We start from the raw sequence: 19,429 nt of genomic DNA on the forward strand, positions 1-19,429 counted from the left end.
CCCTGTGAAAGTGGTCCAATGATTAGATCAGCCCACCAAATATCTGATTTGAGGCCCACTTGATACTTGGTATGTTTCAAGTTTAGTCTCAACCCCTTAAAGGGGGTGGCAAGGCAGATGAATAAAATGGATCTCTCAAAAGCATCAAGGTGGGGCCTACCGATGTGAGTGCATGTGCACAGCACATGAGCACCCGCCATGTACCGCGCCAAGGAGCACGGTCAGCAGGCCATTGACCGAGCACTCCTTCCTCAAAACGGATCTTTCGTTTTCATGGCTGCAGCGTCCACACAGGGACCTGCGGTTGGGGCCCTGTGGGCCACCATCATGGCTCATATGATGAATCTGGACTATCCATTAGAATCCCAAGGTCCATTTTATCATCACCTAGGTGACGAATTTAAAGAGGACAACTTGATCGGTTTTCAACCGTTCAAACACGGAACGAACGGTAGAAAGAAAAGTTCTGTAGGCCACACCAAAACAGCTTCAAAACCGTCCATTCCCAACAGTTTTTTGAGGAGAATATAATGGACGTAATGGATTTCTCTTTCCCCATCAATCAGTGGGCCACCATCCATACAGCATCGGCTACGTACACTCTGTTTCGCGGAAGGGATGTGCGGACGTTCTTGTGGGCCACCCTCTGAATTAATTAGTCCGATCCAGACAGTCCAATAGAAGCCCAAGGACCCTCTCACCTCAGCCTAAGTGGATAATTTCAAGAAACCATGGAGATAAAATTTCGATTATCCAAACAGAGGAAGGATGGTGGCTATATAAGTTCCGTGGGCCGCAGCATAGAACGTCCAAGAGTACCCTATTCCAACTGAAATTTTGAGGAGAAACTAGTGAATGGAGTGGATCTCCTATCTGAACTCAAGAATGGGCCCCACCAAAAAATCAACGTAAGAGGTCTATTCCTGCTGCGATTTGGACTGCGAAAAGAGGTCAGTTGGTCTTCCACCCCAACAGGGAGTGCGTAACCTCTTACGCACTCCCAGCCACAGCCTTATGGTGTCTATATAAGAGAGAGAGAGAGGCTGCGGAGAAGGGATCTCTTTCGGTGGGCCAGCATCGGGGACGTGGAGTGCAGCTGTGGAAGCGAATTCAAAGCCAACCATCTGTAGAGTTCTTTTCTTCCCTTTATTTTTTTAATTTCAGTTTATGATTTTTAAGAGACTTTAGTTTAATCATGATTATGAGTGGCTAAACCCCTTAGCTAGGGCTAAGAGGTGAAGCTTGTAGCGTAATGGGAGACTTTTTGCTTGTGCCTTTTGTTTAGACTGAAGTGATGTTGATTTTGGTTTAACTAAGGGAATGTTTTTAGTTTTTAATGGGCTGTTGTGACTAAAATTACAATGGGTCTACGATAGCTTTGAGCATGTTCCTTTTCTGTTTATAATTATAACGTCAGGAAGCCCTGTTGTTCACCATCGTCTCCTGGGCATGGTTGGATGTCAGTACCCTTCCTAACTTTCATATATCTATTGATTGGTTGGTAAATAGTTTAATTCTATTGTTTACTTTGTCCCCTAGGCATGGTTTGGTGATGGAATCCATTCTAATTCATACACCTTTCATCTCTTAAAAACTATATCAAAGGAAGTTCAGTTTGATTTTCATGGTTACACCCTTCAATTGGATGAAGATGGGACTCTAAGTCCAGTTGAGTTCTTGAAGCAGGCATAAGATCTCCTTAATCTCTACAAGTGGATCCTCCGACTCCCTAGTTTCCTTTCCCTGAATTCTTTAAGTTTTAGATAATTATTTCATCATTATTCCCCAAATTACAGTCGATTTAGGTTTTATCTTAATCTAGTTCTAGTTCTACTTAGTTTCAAATTACGTACAGGTATTAGTCTCTTGGGATTCGACCTCGGTCTCACCGAGTTTATTACTACATCACAACCCTATACTTGGGGAGTGAACAATTTTTTGACGCCATTGCCGGGGACTGACGGTTCCTATTCTTTGAAATTAATTAGTTTTAAAATAGTTTAAGATTAGGATTTTACTAACTTTAGTTTTAGATTTTTATTTCTATTTGATTTCTAAAATTTACTTGTTTCCTATTTTATAGGATTTTGAGATAGGTTTCTAAATTGGTAATTTCTTTCTTAATTTCTTCCTTGCTATTTCTAAATTAGGATTTATTTTTTTTAGCAAGTTTCTAATTCTAACTCTTTTAGAATCTAACTTTGTTTCCTAATTTATTTTTAGAAATTTTCTACTGATATTTTTTTTAGAAACTAACCTTCCTATTTTGTAGGCTGTTAAGATAGAAATTTCTAATTCGGTAAGCTCTTTCTCTACTTTCTATTTTTCAGATCTCTTTTAGTAACTTACTTTCTAGTTTAGGACTTTCCTAATTTATTTTAAATTTTCACTTTCTTTTAGGAATTTCTTCTTTTAGAAACTACTTTACTTCTATCTTTCTTTTTAAGGATTTTTTAATTTTAGATCTTCTCTTTAGAAACTGACTTGTTTTGTTTTCTTTTGCAGGTTTTTAACTTAGGGACTCCAATTTGGTAACTTCTTTCTAACCCTCTCTTTCTTTCTAGATTTTCTTTTCCTTTCTTAGGATTAGGTTTCGAATTTGATTGAGGGTTGTGAGTGTTTCATGCCCAAGTGGGCCCGTGACAACACTCGACGTCTCTTGACTGAAGGAGGATTGGCTGAGGGGTTAACTATCCATCGCAGGACTAAACACCACTCGAAATCCCCTGAGTTAATTGAAGTAATGGCTGAAAACCAACCTAGGGTGGAGGACATTCAGGATGAGAATGAGATGCATCAAGCACCCCCGCCTCGTACTTTATGAGATTATTTACAACCAGCGGGGGTGAGTACGCCCTCATACATGATTTTTCCTTAAAATACACGACATATGGACATCAAGCCAAGGATTATCCAACTCCTTCCTAAGTTCCATGTGCTTGAATCTGAAGAATCATATCTACATTTGAAAGAGTTTGATGAGATTATAGCCACTTTATATTTTCAAAATGTGTCCGAGGACACAGTCAGGCTGAAACTCTTTCCTTTTTCCTTGAAGGAGAAGGCTGAAACGTGGTTACATTCACTACATTCTAGATCCATTGGCACATGGAATGATATGTAAAGGAAATTTATAAAGAAATTTTTTCCACATCATAAAACGATTATCCTTAGAAAAGCAATCATGAACTTCACCCAAAAGGAGGATAAAACATTTTACCAATGTTGGGAAAGGTTCAAGGATTTGGTCAGTTCATGCCCACAACACGGCTTTGAAACATGGCGCATCACAAATTTTTTCTACGATGGACTGACATCTTCCATGCGCCAAATGGTCGAGACAATGTGTAATGAATAATTCATTAATAAAAACGTCGACAAGGTATGAGATTACCTCGATAGTCTTGCTGAAAACCACAATCATGGGACTATTACCCAAAATCAAACACCACTCTAGGCCGACACAATCTAAGGAAAAATGTGGATTGTATCTCTTGAAAGAAGAGGATGATCTCAAGTATAAAGTGACGACGCTCATAAGAAAATTTGAGGCCATGAAAGGAAAAAAAGATAAGGTCAATGAAAGTGTTTGCGGCATCTGTGATTGCAACATTCACACAACTGAAAATTGTCCTATAATACCTGCCTTTCGAGAAGTGTTGAATGAACAATCCAATGCCGTAAATACTTATCAAAGACCTTTCAATGGACCGACCTCTAATACGTACAATCCTGGTTGGAAAAATCATCCAAACTTTAGTTGGAGAAATGGACAAACTGCTACCCCTTAAGGTTTCTTCAATCAAATTCCAAATCAAGGGAAACCTCAAGAGGATCCAGTTCAAAACATATTCGAGAACAAGAGCTACTTAATCAAAATTCGGTATAAGCGTTTCATGATGTCTACACAGCATTAGGAACGCTTGCATCATCTATTCAAAGGATAGAGTCACAATTAACAAGTGGAGGGAAGGGAATGCTTCCTGCTCAACCTCTCTTCAATCCCAAACTGCAATATGAAATAAGTGACCCTAGCTCTTCGAATCAAATGGAGCACGCTAAATCCATCACCACTCTTAGGAGTGGGAAGATCATTGATAAAACCCTTTCAGTTAGGCCCGAAAAGCATCAAGACCAGAAGAGGACAACAATGATGGACCTAGTGATGCTCCACAAAAATTAGAACCGGAACTTCTAGAAAAGTCAGTTGCTCCATTTCTCCAACAGTTGGTCACACCAAAACCTCTCTCTAACTCTCAGGATATCCTAGAGGTGTTGAAACAAGTAAAGGTCAACATTCCTCTACTTGATGTCATAAAACAGATACCTTCATATGCCAAATTCCTGAAAGACTTATGCATGACCAAACGACGGCAGAATATTCAAAAGAAGATCTTATTGACCGAGAAAGTGAGTGTCATCCTAAAGCAAGACGTGACATAGAAATTCAAAGATCCCGGTAGCCCAATCATATCATGTGTAATTGGGGACCATCAAATTGATCATGCACTTCTTGACTTAGGAGCAAGCGTCAATCTGATTCCCTACTCGGTATACAGACAGTTAGGTTTGGGGGAATTAAAACCCACCCTAACCACACTACAACTTGTTGATCGCTCTGTTCGTGTACAAGAGGGATAATTGAGGATGTGTTGGTCCAAGTTGATAGATTTTACTATCCTGTAGATTTTATCATCCTGGACACCAAACCTATCAATAACATGAGCACTTAAATTCCCGTCATTCTTGGTTGCCCATTCCTTGCCACTTCAAACATAATTATCAATTGCATGAATGGTGTCATGACTGTCTTTTGGGAATATGACATTAGAGTCAAACATCTGTTTCAATAATGGTAGAAACTTAGAGGATGATGACGATTTCCACGACATTAACATGATTGACTCTTTAGTGGAAGATACGATACCTCTGACCTTATCCTCTGATCCTCTAGAGATGTGTCTGGCTCACTCCCATGATTTTGATGATGACATGATTAGGAAGACGTGTGCCTTGCTTGATACTGCACCGGTACTTGAAGTTAACTGGTGGAGGCTACAATTTGAAGAATTGCCACAAATCGATGTAGTGCCTCCACCGTCTAACCTCAAGCCACAGAAGCTTGACCTAAAACCTTTGCCCTCTGATTTGAAATATATTTATTTACGTCAAGATGAGACATACCCGGTGGTGATCTTTGCCCACCTGGAGAAAGAACAGGAGAGTATGCTCATATCTACTCTCATTGAGCATAGGGGGCCCTTGGATGGATGATAGCGGACCTTAAGGGAATCGACCCCTCGATTTATACTCACCGCATATATCTTGAGGATAATGCGAAGACCACTCGGCAATCACAACGTAGACTAAATCCAAACATGAGGGAAGTGGTTAAGGCCGAGGTTCTCAAACTATTGGATGTGGGTATCATATACCCCATATCTGATAGTCAATGGGTGAGTCCAACTCAGGTAGTTCCTAAGAAGTCCGGGATCACCATCGTAGCCAATGCCAATAATGAACTTGTGCCAACTAGAGTTATTACTGGTTGGAGAATGTGCATTGACTACAGGAAGCTGAATACCATCACGAGGAAGGACCACTTTTCTTTGCCCTTCATTGATCAAATCTTGGAAAGGCTAGCTGGTCATTCCTATTACTGTTTCTTTAACAGGTATTCGGGCTACAATCAGATTGAAATCGCCCCTGAGGATCAGGAAAAGACCACATTTACATGTCCCTATGGCACCTTTGCCTACAGAAGAATACCATTTGGATTATGTAATGCCCCTGTCACTTTTCAGCGATGTATGATGAGTATCTTTTCTGACATGGTGGGAAAATATCTAGAGGTCTTCATGAACGATATATCTATTTTCGGTTCATCATTCAGCAAGTGTTTAGAAAGTCTTAAATGTGTGCTGAAAAGATGTGAAGAGAAGAACTTGGTACTTAATTGGGAGAAGTGTCATTTCATGGTTCATAAGGGAATTGGCCTTGGACATATTATCTTGTCCAAAAGAATCGAGGTAGATAAGGCAAAAATTGATCTTATCTCTAACCTACCTCTACCCAAGAACATATGGGATGTGCGATCCTTCTTAGGACACGCTGGGTTTTACAGAAGATTCATAAAGGACTTTAGTCTCATCTCTCATCCTTTATGTAATCTACTTCAAAAGGATGCACCATACGAGTGGACTGAGCCATGTCAGGAAGCTTTCACTAAGCTTAACGGCATCTTGACTAGTTCACCCATCATACAACCACCCAACTGGAGCCTTCCTTTTGAGCTTATGTGCGACGCTTCTGATTATGCTCTATAATGACCCAGGAAATTTTGTGCCTTGACCCGAGTACTACCTCTATTTCTCTTTAGTAGATTTTTGGGGTAATTAGCGCTTATCTCGATTGCTTGTGAAATTTGCATCAATCACTTTAAATTTGATCTGCATGACTCAAAACTTGTAGACTAGCTAGCGCTATGTTACTCTGAAATCTAGGATCCATCGCTAAATCCAGTTGTTCTTGGAAATTTTTGGAAGTTCTGGATCGGACCTGGACCGTGTGTCGAAAGTTCGATAGCAATGATCTTAGGTTGTTGCGGTCACCATGTTGGTCTTGACCATCACTTCAAAAATCAAGTCCATGTGATGTTCTGGGTCGATTTGATTGAGTTCAGAGTGAAGAGTGTAAGAATAGTTGGAAAGTAAATGTGATTTTATGAAATCTGAGTCATGTCACTTACGCGATGATTTTAAGCAATCCGACCGTTGGATTCTGACCCAATTTCACCCTCTGATCAGGGAAGGTGGCCCAAGCATGTCCTTGTGCTTGTGGACCTGATCGAGATTTGGTGACCGTTGATTTGGGTGTGGTTCGCCATGGCTGATCTGAAGATCAAGTCGGTACGAAAACTTAGCTTGACTAAGATCCATGGTCAGTGAGCTTAAGTCTGACCTTTCGTGGTAATAGGCCCACCGGAAGTGCTTCGTTGGATCGTGAGAGGCCGGTTTTGGTTATACCCTGAGTATACCTTGGCCCTGGGGTTATTTTCATCAATGTTAGGCCTATTTATAGACCTTAAAACCCTAACTGTCTTTTCCATACGAATTTCCTAACCCTAGCTAAGAAAGAGAGAGGAAAAGAGAGAGAAAGTGAGAGAGAAGTTGGTGAATCATCTTAGATTCTTTCTTGTTCTTCTTCATCTTTAAACCTTGACTTTGAATCATTATTCTGGCGATTCTGAGTTCATCTTTGGGTAAATTAAGCTAACCCTACTCTATGTTAGAGCTTAGAATAGTCTTTGTGATGTTGTCTCTCATTTCTATTCTTGCCTTGGGTTATCCTGTCGCCGTTGACGAAGACATATCGTCTAAAATCAGTTCGGTGTTCTTTTCTGGCTTAAGGTGCGGACTTTAAGTGTATAGGTTATGATTTTCAAGGCTTTCAATGCTAGTTAATGGTTTATTCTTGCTATGGATGAGATTTCACATGCCAAATGTTATGTTTACTTTGCGTTCCTGATATGCATGTGTTATATTGAGATTTGTGTATTTTATGTGTATATATAAAGTACCGTATGCGTATAAATTATGAACATGTGATTGCCATGATTATTTGTCGTGTACTTATGCTAGATGTATGTACGACAACTCCTTGGTAAGAGGAATTGTTCAAATGTGTGTATTTCCAACATACGTCATGTATGTTGACCTATGTATTCTAAGTGTTTGTAGAAATGTCTGAATGATCTAAAGTGTAACATATTATACAAATTGTGGGCGTTGAGGAGCGATTCTCAACTCTCCCACTAGTGTGTATGATTTCCTTCATGCAAGTTACATTCCTTGTTGTTTAATTTCAAGTCTTACTTATGCTTAAATCTATGTTAAGTTGATATTCTTCAGATGCTTACATACCATATGATTTAAGTTGCTGTTCCATTACTATTCTAAATTGTTGATATCAATACCTGTTATAGTGGAATGTGTTTGGGACTATGAATAGTCTAGGAAATCGGTAATCGGCTTTAAGTTCGTGGCTGAGGTTTCTTTCGCCACGTAGGATGTAATTAGACAAACCCGAGTCGTATTAGAGTTGTCGGCAGTGGTTTAGCCACGCGGAGTGTTTGCGCACTCTATGTCGTTCAACCCAACGTGCGCTCGTGCTAGTCGAGTCCATCAAGTAACCCGATTGTCCGATGTATGTTCACCATGTATGGATGCCACTGTTTGAATCTAGGGTACCAACCTTACCAATGAAATCTTATAAACCATTGTACCTTGATCCGCTAAGACTCATGAGCCGGACATGGTGGTATGGGACACCGTGGTCGAGCTGTCGGCCTACGCTTGGGTGACGAGCCTCCTCGTAGTGACCAGTGAGTAACCAAACTCGTGAGCCGATTATGGTGGTATGGGACACTATATTTGTGCTGTCGGCCTACATTGATTGGTGACGAGCCCTTTGTAGTGACCTTGAGCATGCCTGGATACCGCATTGAGGTGACGAGCCTTAGTGTAATAATGACGGTATGATAGGCGTACATTGATTGGTGACGATCCCTTTACAACGACCTCAAACCATATGATCGTATGAGATGCCTAGGTCTGACGACCCTAGAATGGATCACTGTTTGGATGGTGATATGAGGAAGGAACCTTAGCTTCCCAATCCTGCTGTATGAATAGGACTAATAACAACTTGGTAATCATGTTCATGCACCGCATTTGCATGTGCATTGTAGATGTGGCGCACTTTGAGGCGATGTCATGCGTAACGTAAGATGAAGACGTTGAGGGTGTACGCGTGAGGGCACGCATCATTTTGCATACATCCTTACATTAATAAGAGTACTTAGGACATGTTTGATTGTTCTGCTTTATTATTACTGCTTGATTGAATTGATAGCATGTTAACCTGTGCTTTATTATTTCATTGAGTTGATCACTCACTCCCACATTTTGGGGCGGTGTTAAACACCCAGCAGACTCTGTCTTAGTTGCTGATATTGCAGATGTTGATGCGACTTCTGAGGCAGAGCAGGAGTTTGATGATGATGAGGCTGCTTTCTCTTTTATGCAGTTTTCAGACGGGTTCTAATGAGCCTAATTCTTATACGCGGGATGCTGGGATTTCTTTTGGGAATTAAACGATATAATTTGATACTTGTAATTTTGATAGCAACACTTACATTTCGACCTAGTATGTGTATGTATTTCAGGGATTCGCACATGTACACATATATTTCTTTAAGTCTTCCGCTTGCTTTCTCCACTTATCCTTGAATTATATCTGCACTTTCGCTTAATCTATTCCATGTTTTATGTGCTAATACAGACAACATACATCCATCATTGAATATGTTGCATAAGTGATGTTTTGGAACTCGGGAGCTGAGTTATGCTCGACCTTCGAATTTCAGGGCGTTACAAGTTGGTATCAGAGCATGATTTGGATTAAACCGGACCTAGGTTATAGTCACACACTGCACGCTGTCGCCACTTTAGTGTATTTGGGTGCGAGTTTATCATAGATTATGTGTTTGTGTTCCGTAGCTTCTATCGGTGAAAGTTTACTGAAAACGTTCATCGAGATCGAGTCTGTGCTCTCTCCTGATCACACACAGCGACCCGAAACCTTTCCTAGACCCTCTATTAATGAGTTTAGATGGTTTATCATCCCATTTCAACCCTTTAATCTTTAAGAAATCTCTGTTTATATCAGATTTCTGCCCGAATGGCCCGATAGGCGTCGAATTATGCAAAGGGGCCGATCGGGGCATTTCCAGTGGGGCCCAGGGGGGCCCACATCATTTAGAGCATGGGGGACCAGGAGGACCTCGCCCAATCGGTGAGCCATGACCGGTCAATCCAGAGACTGGCGATTCATAGCCGGTTCGACGAGGGCTCGCCGATCATCGGGCCTGGCCGGGCGGGCAGGCTCGAGCCGACGTTTGTATGGCCTAGTGTGGCCCACCCTTCCATGGTTCATTGGTTAAATCACCTTTTAAACCCTACTTCCTTCACAATCCTCCCTCCCAAGCTCTCCTTTTCTTGAAATCCTTCTTCAAACTCCTCCAAATCTCTTCCAAATCTTCTTCTTCTTCCATTTTCGTGCAAACCCTATCACCCCACCTCAAAACCCCACCTTCCTTTGCTATTTACTTTTCCTTTTCTTCTCATTTGGGCTCTCAAATCCTCTTTTGGGATCTCAAGTGTGTGAAAACTTTTCATCCTTCATATTTCTCTCTTTCTCTCATTTCTCATGGCCCTCTTTGAGTTTATCACGGCCATCTTCTCCGTTTTTACTCTTCTTTCTTTGATGTGGAAGAAGAGAGCGCCCGTGGATGAACTGAGCCTAGCCGCCTAACTCATGCACGGAGGCTGAGAGGTGCCGCTGCGAGCACGTCTACCACTCGTGAATTTCAGACCAAGCGGGACCTCGATCCTCGAGCTACCATTGGTAGGACCTTGTTGGCGGAGTTGTCGCATGGAGTCTATGAAGGCCGTAGAGTCCTTTTTTTAGGCTCATGTTGATTCGCGGCTGTATGGCGAGTTTCTGTTGTTGGAGTGCCTGGAAGGGCCTGGTTAGTGTCCCTTGTTTGAAGGTGAGTATCGCGTGAATGCAAGTACTGTTCGAGCTTTTTATGCCAATATTCGTGATCCTTTGCTGGAGCCTCTGCAGTTCAAGATTCCTTGTGGTAGCGGTCGGGAGGCTATAGTCAATGTCGCTTTGATATCCCGACTCCTGAATGTGCCACTTGGTAAAGTGCATGCCAGTGAGAAGAATTTGAATAGTATGCGCGAGAAGGATCATCGCACCCGATCCTTGTGTGGTCGTCTAGTCAAATGGCAGCCTAATAGAAGTCTTCTGGGTACCAACATGACGGACGACTTCTGTTTACTTCACCACATGTGTACTTTCAATGCATATCCAAGGTGGAGCAAGCGCAGCGAGTGTACGTGCCTGATGGTAGATTTTCTGTATCAGGTGGGGCAAGAAGCGAAGTTGTGTGTGCCGACGTACATCTTGCGTTAGATTATCCTCATCGCTCGTTCGACTAGGAGGACCGACTCGCTTCCATTTGGCTGACTTATCTGTAAGCTTGCACATGAGTTTAGCTATAGGCTTGGAGCAGAGAAGTCGGTTCCTGATCGTCACATTAACCTGACGACCCTTAAGCAAATGGAGATTGGTTCTGGTTGACTCACCTCAGAGAGTGAGGATGAGGCAGAGAGCGAAGATGAAGAGAATTATGTTGAAGGTGGCGCTAAGATTGAAGAAGAAACAGAGCAGGACGAGGAAGAGGTTGAGGCACAGGATACGAGTGATAGCTCTCCTCCTGTGGCACCGGAGCAGAGCGCAGATCAGGCTGCCAGGGATGCCCATCTCTCACGGCTTGAGGAAGGGCAGGTTGTTCGACGCCAGGATACCATTGATCTTCGAGGCCTTGTGAAGCATAATTCAAGAAGGTGACTCGAACTCTGAAGTCTATCCTATGTTACTTGCAGGATAAGGGTGCCCCGCCTCCATCTCCTGATTCCGACATGTAGTTGTCGTTATAGTCGTCATTTACTTTGTTTGTTGTTTCTTTTTGTGGGTAGCCGTTGTTGGCTTTGTAATTGGAGTTGTTTATAGTTGTTTGTGGTTGTTTGAAGTGTTAGATGTTGTAGTTCACATGCTTTCCTAGTCGTGATTCATGTAATGCTGCACTACTTGTATTGCGACAATTTTGTTAAATGGAATGCATATTGACCTTCTTTGTCACACCTCTTTATCATTACGATGTTATTATGGGTATGGATTGGCTCACGAGGATGCGAGCTGAGATTGATTGTGAAGCAAGGTTGGTGACCATTCATGGACCTGAGGGCGAGACAGTTACTTTCCCAGTTCAGGTTAGTTACCCTTTTCATCTTGATTATTATACTTCTTTGTTGGAGAGTATGGCTGAGTCGGTGTTAGTAAGCACGCCGGTAGTTCGGGAGTTTGAAGATTTGTTTGAGTCAATTCCTTGATTACCTCCTCAGTGCGAGATTGATTTTGCCATCGATCTCATGCCTGGTGCGGCGCCCATTTCTTTGCCCACCTATCATATGCCTCCGAGTGAAATGAAGGAGTTGAGGAAGCAGATAGATGGTTTGCTAAATTTAGGTTTTATTCGGCCTAGTGTGCCTCCTTGGGGAGCACCTGTCTTGTTTGTGAAGAAGAAAGATGGTTCCTTGCGATTATGTATTGATTATCGCAGGTTGAATCTGGTAACTATGAAGAATAAGTATCCTTTACCCAGGATTGATGATCTGTTTGATCAGTTGAAGGGGGCACGGTACTTTTCGAAGGTTAATTTACAATCAGGGTATCATCAGTTGCGCGTCAAGAATGAAGACGTGTAGAAGACCGATTTCAGGACTAGTTTCGGTCACTATGAGTTCCTTGTGATGTCGTTCGGCCTTACAAACGCACCGGCTGTGTTCATGGATTTGATGAACAGAGTGTTTCGGCCATTCTTGTTCCGATTCGTCATTGTTTTTATCGATGACATCTTGATTTATTCTGCAAGTCGGGAAGAACATGAGGAGCACTTAAGAGCGGTTTTGGATACTCTTAGAAAGAATCATCTCTTTGCGCAGTTCAAGAAATGTGATTTCTGGAAAGAAGAAGTCAAATTCCTGGAATATGTGGTGTCCAAGGAAGGGATAGCTGTCGATCTTGTCAAGGTAGCTGCAGTGCAGGACTGGAAGCAGCCTGGTTCAGTTACTGAGGTAAGGAGATTTCTGGGTCTTGCAGGCTATGATCGACGGTTCATTCAAGACTTCTTGAAGATTGCCAGACCGTTGTCGCAGCTGACACGGAAAGATTTAAAGTTTGCTTGGAATGAGAAGGTGAAGTTAGCTTTTCAGGAGCTAAAGGACAAGTTGACGTCCGCCCCTGTGCTAGTATTGCCAGAGCAAGGGGTTAAGTATATTATATATACTGACGCCTCTCGCGTTGGCCTGGGTTGTGTCCTTATGCAGAAGGACAGGGTGATTGCTTATGCTTCGCGTCAGTTGAGGAAACACGAAGAGAATTACCCTACGCACAACCTGGAGTTGGCAGCTGTCATTTTCGCATTAAAGCTTTGGAGACATTACCTCTATGGTGAGGAGTTCGAGCTCTTTTGCGACCACAAGAGCCTTAAGTATATTTTCACGCAGCGTGACTTGAATATGAGGCAGCACTGATGGATGGAAACATTGAAGGACTTTAAGTTCGATGTTTCTTACCATCCGGGCAAGGCGAACCTTGTGGCAGATGGATTGAGTCGCAAGAAGGCTATGGAGTTTGCGGCTCCGCTGATGATAGCAGAGTGGGATATGTTGGAGTTTGTGCGAGATTTTGAGCAGAAGCTTACGGTGGAAGAGCCGTATGAGGCTATCGCACACGTTCGTGTACAGCCCCTTATCGACGAGAAGATCATTGCAGCTCAGGCAGATGATGAGCTTTTGGCGAAGATGAGAAAATGGGTTGGTACAGATGAGAACTTCGACTGGAGTGTTAGTTCTGATGGGGGCCTACGATTTCGTTGCCGGTTATGTGTTCCTGACATCCCTGACTTGAGACGGGAGGTTCTCGAGTTAGCCCATAGTTCTAAGCTTGCGATGCATCCAGGTAGCACGAAGATGTATCAGGATATGAGGAGATCTTATTGGTGGGACAATATGAAGGTCCATATTGCTGAGTTTGTTTCTCAATGTCTCACGTGCCAGCAGGTCAAGGCAGAGCAACGCCGACCTCCTGGGTTGCTGCAACCCATGCCCATAGCAGAATGGAAGTGGGACTTCATCTCTATAGATTTTATTTCTGGGTTGCCAAGAACGAGGAAGTAATATGACTCTATTTGGGTGATAGTCGACCGATTGACGAAGTCGGCTCATTTCTTACCTATCAGAGTCACAAACTCTGCAGATGAGTTGGCTAGGCTGTATATTAAGGAGATTGTGCGTCTGCATGGAGTTTCTCTGGAAATTGTGTCTGATAGAGACACGCGTTTCACATCTATCTTCTGGACTCGTATTCAGGAAGCGATGGGTGTGAAACTGAAGTTCAGCACCGCATTTCATCCGCAAACAGATGGGCAGACGGAACGCGTGAATCAGGTCCTGGAAGACATGTTGCGAGCTTGTGTTTTGAATTTCAATGACAGTTGAGATGATTGTCTTCAGTATGCAGAGTTCGCATATAATAACAGTTTCCAGGAGAGTATCGGCATGGCTCCCTATGAGGCGTTGTATGGTCGCCCGTGCAGAGCACCGCATTGCTGGGCAAAAGTTGGCGAGCGTAGTTTGCTTGGCCCGGAGTTGGTGCAGGTGACTTCAGAGAAAGTTGACATCATTCGACGTTGACTTCTAACAGCATAGAGTAGGCAGAAGAGTTATGCTGATACGAGGCGTCGACCGCTTGAGTTTGAGGTTGGAGACCATGTATTTCTTAAGGTCTCTCCTATGAAGAGAGTTTTGCAGTTTGGTAAGAAGGAAAAGCTGATGCCGAGATTTATTGGTTCATTTCTAGTCCTGGATCGAGTGGGAGTGGTAGCATACCGCCTTGCTTTGCCCACACCTCTTGTGGGTGTGCATAACGTATTTCATGTTTCTATGCTGAAGAAGTACGTTCCTGATCCCTCGTATATTATCAGTTGGGAGCAAGTGCAGTTGAGTGAGGATGCTACTTATGTACTGCGACCGACGTGTATTCTCGACAGGAAGGAGCAGGTATTGTGTAGCAAGGTTATCCCTCTTGTGAAGGTGCTATGGACGCATCATAGTGAGGAAGAGGCTACTTGGGAATCTGAAGCTGAGGTCAGGAAGAGCTACCCTCAGATCCTTGAGGAATATGAGAAGGTATGAATTTCGAGGATGAAATTTTCTTTAAGGGGGGTAGATTGTAATGACCCAGGAAATTTTGTGCCTTGACCCGAGTACTACCTCTATTTCTCCTTAGTAGCTTTTTGGGGTAATTAGCACTTATCTCAATTGCTTGTGAAATTTGCATCAATCACTTTAAATTTGATCTGCATGACTCAAAACTTATAGACTAGCTAGCGCTATGTTACTCTGAAATCTGGGATCCATCGCTAAATCCAGTTGTTCTTGAGAATTTTTGGAAGTTCTGGATCGGACCTGGACCGCATGTTGAAAGTCCAATAGCGATGATCTTAGGCTGTTGTGGTCACCATGTTGGACTTGACCATCACCTCAAAAATCAAGTCCATGTGATGTTCTGGGTCGATTTAATTGAGTTCAGAGTGAAGAGTGTGAGAACGGTTGGAAAGTAAATGTGATTTTATGAAATCTGAGTCGTGTCACTTGCGCGATGATTTTAAGCAATCTGACCGTTGGATTCTGACCCAATTTTACCCTCTGATTAGGGAAGGTGGCCTAGGCATGTCCTTGTGCTTGTGGACCTGATTGAGATTCGGTGACAGTTGATTTGGGTGTAGTCCGCCACAGCTGATCTAAAGATCCGGTCGGTATGAAAACTCAGCCTGACCAAGATCTATGGTCAGTGAGCTTAAGTCTGACCTTTCGTGGTAATAGGCCCACCGGAAGTACTTCGTTGGATCGTGAGAGGCCGATTTTGGTTATACCCTGAGTATACTTTGGCCCTGGGGTTATTTTCATCAATGTTAGGCCTATTTATAGACCTTTAAACCCTAGCTCTCTTTTCCATACGAATTTCCTAACCCTAGCTAAGAAAGAGAGAGGAAAAGAGAGAGAAAGTGAGAGAGAAGTTGATGAATCATCTTAGATTCTTTCCTGTTCTTCTTCATCCTTAAACCTTCACTTTGAATCATTATTCCGGCAATTCTGAGTTCATCTTTGGGTAAGTTAAGCTAACCCTAATCTGTGTTAGAGCTTAGAATAGTCTTTGTGATGTTGTCTCTCATTTCTATTCTTGCCTTAGGTTATCCTGTCGCCGTTGATGAAGACATATCGTCTGAAATTAGTTCGGTGTTTTTTTCTGGCTTAACGTGCGGACTTTAAGTGTATAGGTTATGGTTTTCAAGGCTTTCAATGCTAGTTAATGGTTTATTCTTGCTATGGATGAGATTTCACATGCCAAATGTTATGTTTACTTTGCGTTCCTAATATGCATGTGTTATATTGAGATTTGTGTGTTCTATGTGTATGTATAAAGTACCGTATGCGTATAAATTATGAACATGTGATTGTCATGATTATTTGTCGTGTACTTATGCTAGATGTATGTGCGACAACTCCTTGGTAAGAGAAATTGTCCAAATGTGTGTATTTCCAACATACGTCATGTATGTTGACCTATGTATTCTAAGTGTTTGTAGAAATGTCTGAATGATCTAAAGTGTAGCATATTATACTAATTGTGGGCGTTGAGGAGTGATTCTCAACTCTCCCACTAGTGTGTATGATTTCCTTCATGCAAGTTACATTCCTTGTTGTTTAATTTCAAGTCTTACTTATGCTTAAATCCATGTTAAGTTGATATTCTTCAGATGCTTACATACCATATGATTTGAGTTGTTGTTCCATTACTATTCTCAATTGTTGATATCAATACCTGTTATAGTGGAATGTGTTTGGGACTATGAATAGTCCAGGAAATCGGTAATCGGCCTTAAGTTCTTGGCTGAGGTTGCTTTCACCACGTAGGACGTGATTAGACGAACCCAAGTCGTATTAGAGTTGTCGGTAGTGGTTTGGCCACGCGGAGTGTTTGCGCACTCTATATCGTCCAACCCAACGTGCGCTCATGCTAGTCGACTCCGTCAAGTAACCCGATTGTCCGATGTATATTCACCATGTATGGACGCCATTGTTTGAATCTAGGGTACCAACCTTACCAATGAAATCCTATAAACCATTATACCTTGATTCGCTAAGACTCATGAGCCAGACATGGTGGTATGGGATACTGTGGTCGAGCTGTCGGCCTACGCTGGGGTGACGAGCCTCCCCGTAGTGACCAGTGAGCAACCAATCTCGTGAACCGATTATGGTGGTATGGGACACTATATTCGTGCTATCGGCCTACATTGATTGGTGACGAGCCCTTTGTAGTGACCTCGAGCATGCCTGGATACCGCATTGAGGTGACGAGCCTTAGTGTAGTAACGACGGTATGATAAGCGTGCATTGATTGGTGACGAGCCCTTTGCAACGACCTCAAATCATATGATCGTATGAGATGCCTAGGTCTGATGACCCTAGAATGGATCACTGTTTGGATGGTGATATGAGGAAGGTACCTTAGCTTCCCAATTCTGCTGTATGAATAGGACTAATAACAACTTGGTAATCATGTTCATGCACCGCATTTGCATGTGCTTTGTAGATGTGGCGCACTTTGAGGCGATGTCATGCGTAACGTAAGATGAAGACGCTGAGGGTGTACGCGTGAGGGCATGCATCATTTTGCATACATCCTTACATTAACAAGAGTACTTAGGACATGTTTGATTGTTCTGCTTTATTATTACTGCTTGATTGAATTGATAACATGTTAACCTGTGCTTTATTATTCCACTGAGTTGATCACTCACTCCCACGTTCTGGGGCGGTGTTAAACACCCACCAGACTTTATCTTAGTTGCTGATGTTGCAGATGTTGATGCGACTTCTGAGGCAGAGTAGGAGTTTAATTATGATGAGGCTGCTTTCTCTTTTATGCAGTTTTCAGACGGGTTCTAGTGAGCCTAGTTCTGATGCGCGGGATGCTGGGATTTCTTTTGGGAATTAAACGATGTAATTTGATACTTGTAATTTTGATAACAACACTTACATTTCGACCTGGTATGTGTATGTATTTTAGGGATTCGCACATGTACACATATATTTCTTTAAGTCTTCCGCTTGCTTTCTTCATTTATCCCTGAATTATATCTGCACTTTGGCTTAATCTATTCCATGTTTTATGCACTAATACAGACAACATACATCCATCATTGAATATGTTGCATAATTGATGTTTTGGAACTCGGGAGCTGAGTTATGCTCGACCCCCGAATTTCAGGGCGTTACATGCTCTTAGAGCGGTTCTAGGTCAGAGAAAAGATAAGAGGCCTTATGTCATTCATTATGTGAGTAGGACTCTAAATCCTGCCTAAGTGAACTACTCGACTACGGAAAAGGAACTCTTAGCCGTAGTGTTCGCCTTGGACAAATTTAGGTCCTACCTGATCAGATCCAAGATCATTATCTACACAGATTATGCTGCACTCAAGCATCTTCTTTCTAAGAATGATTCTAAGCCCCGCCTGATAAGATGGATCCTTCTACTCCAAGAATTTGATTTGGAAATTAAAGATAAAAAAGGAGTAGAGGACGTAGTGGCCGATCACCTTTCTCGCCTTAATACTTCTGATTCCCTTGAGGCGACACATATCAATGATATGTTCCCTGATGAACAACTGTTCAGAGTCTCTCATTCACCTTGGTTCGCTGATATTGCTAATTATCTTGCCACAAGTTCCATACCGATACATTGGACTGCACAAGATAAGAAGAAATTCTTTACCAAGGTATGCAACTTTTACTGGTACGATCCATATTTATTTAAATATTGCCCAGACCAAATCTTAAGGAGATGTGTGCCAGACGTTAAGCATCAAAGTGTCATCTCTTTCTGTCATTCACAGGCCTGTGATGGTTACTTTTCTGCCAAAAAGACCAGAGCCAAGATTTTGCAGTGTGGCTTTTACTAGCCCATTATGTTCAGGGACACTCATGAGTTTTGCAAAGCTTGTGAGCGTTGTCAGAAATTGGGAGCGTTGTCCCGTCGAAATATGATGCCCTTGAATCCCATTCTTATCATTGAGGCATTTGATTGCTGGGGCATTGATTTCATGGGACCATTACCCTAATCTTTTGGAAATCTATATATTTTGCTCGCTGTAGACTATGTCACTAAATGGGTTGAAGCAATTCCGTGTCGAAATAATGACCATCACATGGTCATTAAATTCCTAAAAGAGAACATCCTTTCCCGATTCGGAACGCCTTGAGCTATCATTAGTGATGGGGGCTCACACTTTTGTAATAGACCATTCGAAAGCTTAATGAAGAAATACGGTATCTCTCACAAGGTGAGCACCCCATACCATCCACAGACAAGCGGACAAGCTGAGATTTCCAATAAGGAGATCAAATATATCTTACAGAAAACGGTTAACCCTGATCGTAAGGATTGGTCAACCCGATTGACCGATGCCTTATGGGCATACCGTACTGCGTTTAAAACCCCTATTGGAACGTCTCCCATTAGACTTGTCTATGGGAAGGCTTGTCACTTACCTGTGGAGTTGGAACATAAAGCATACTGGGTGATCAAAAATCTGAATTTCAATCTGGACAACGCTAGCTCGCTACGCAAACTTCAGTTGAATGAACTCGAAGAAATCCGGAACGATGCA

The 19,429-nt window shown here is 42.4% G+C and overlaps 1 non-coding gene across 1 annotated transcript; it reads right to left on the reverse strand.

Moving 5' to 3' along the window:
- Positions 1–3,166: 3,166 nt before the first annotated feature.
- Positions 3,167–3,273, reverse strand: LOC131235832 (small nucleolar RNA R71). Its single transcript, XR_009166352.1, has one exon. It is a non-coding gene; the product is annotated as a small nucleolar RNA R71 (small nucleolar RNA).
- Positions 3,274–19,429: the final 16,156 nt, after the last annotated feature.

This window comes from Magnolia sinica, chromosome 19, assembly GCF_029962835.1.
Source record: "Magnolia sinica isolate HGM2019 chromosome 19, MsV1, whole genome shotgun sequence".
NCBI lineage: Eukaryota > Viridiplantae > Streptophyta > Magnoliopsida > Magnoliales > Magnoliaceae > Magnolia > Magnolia sinica.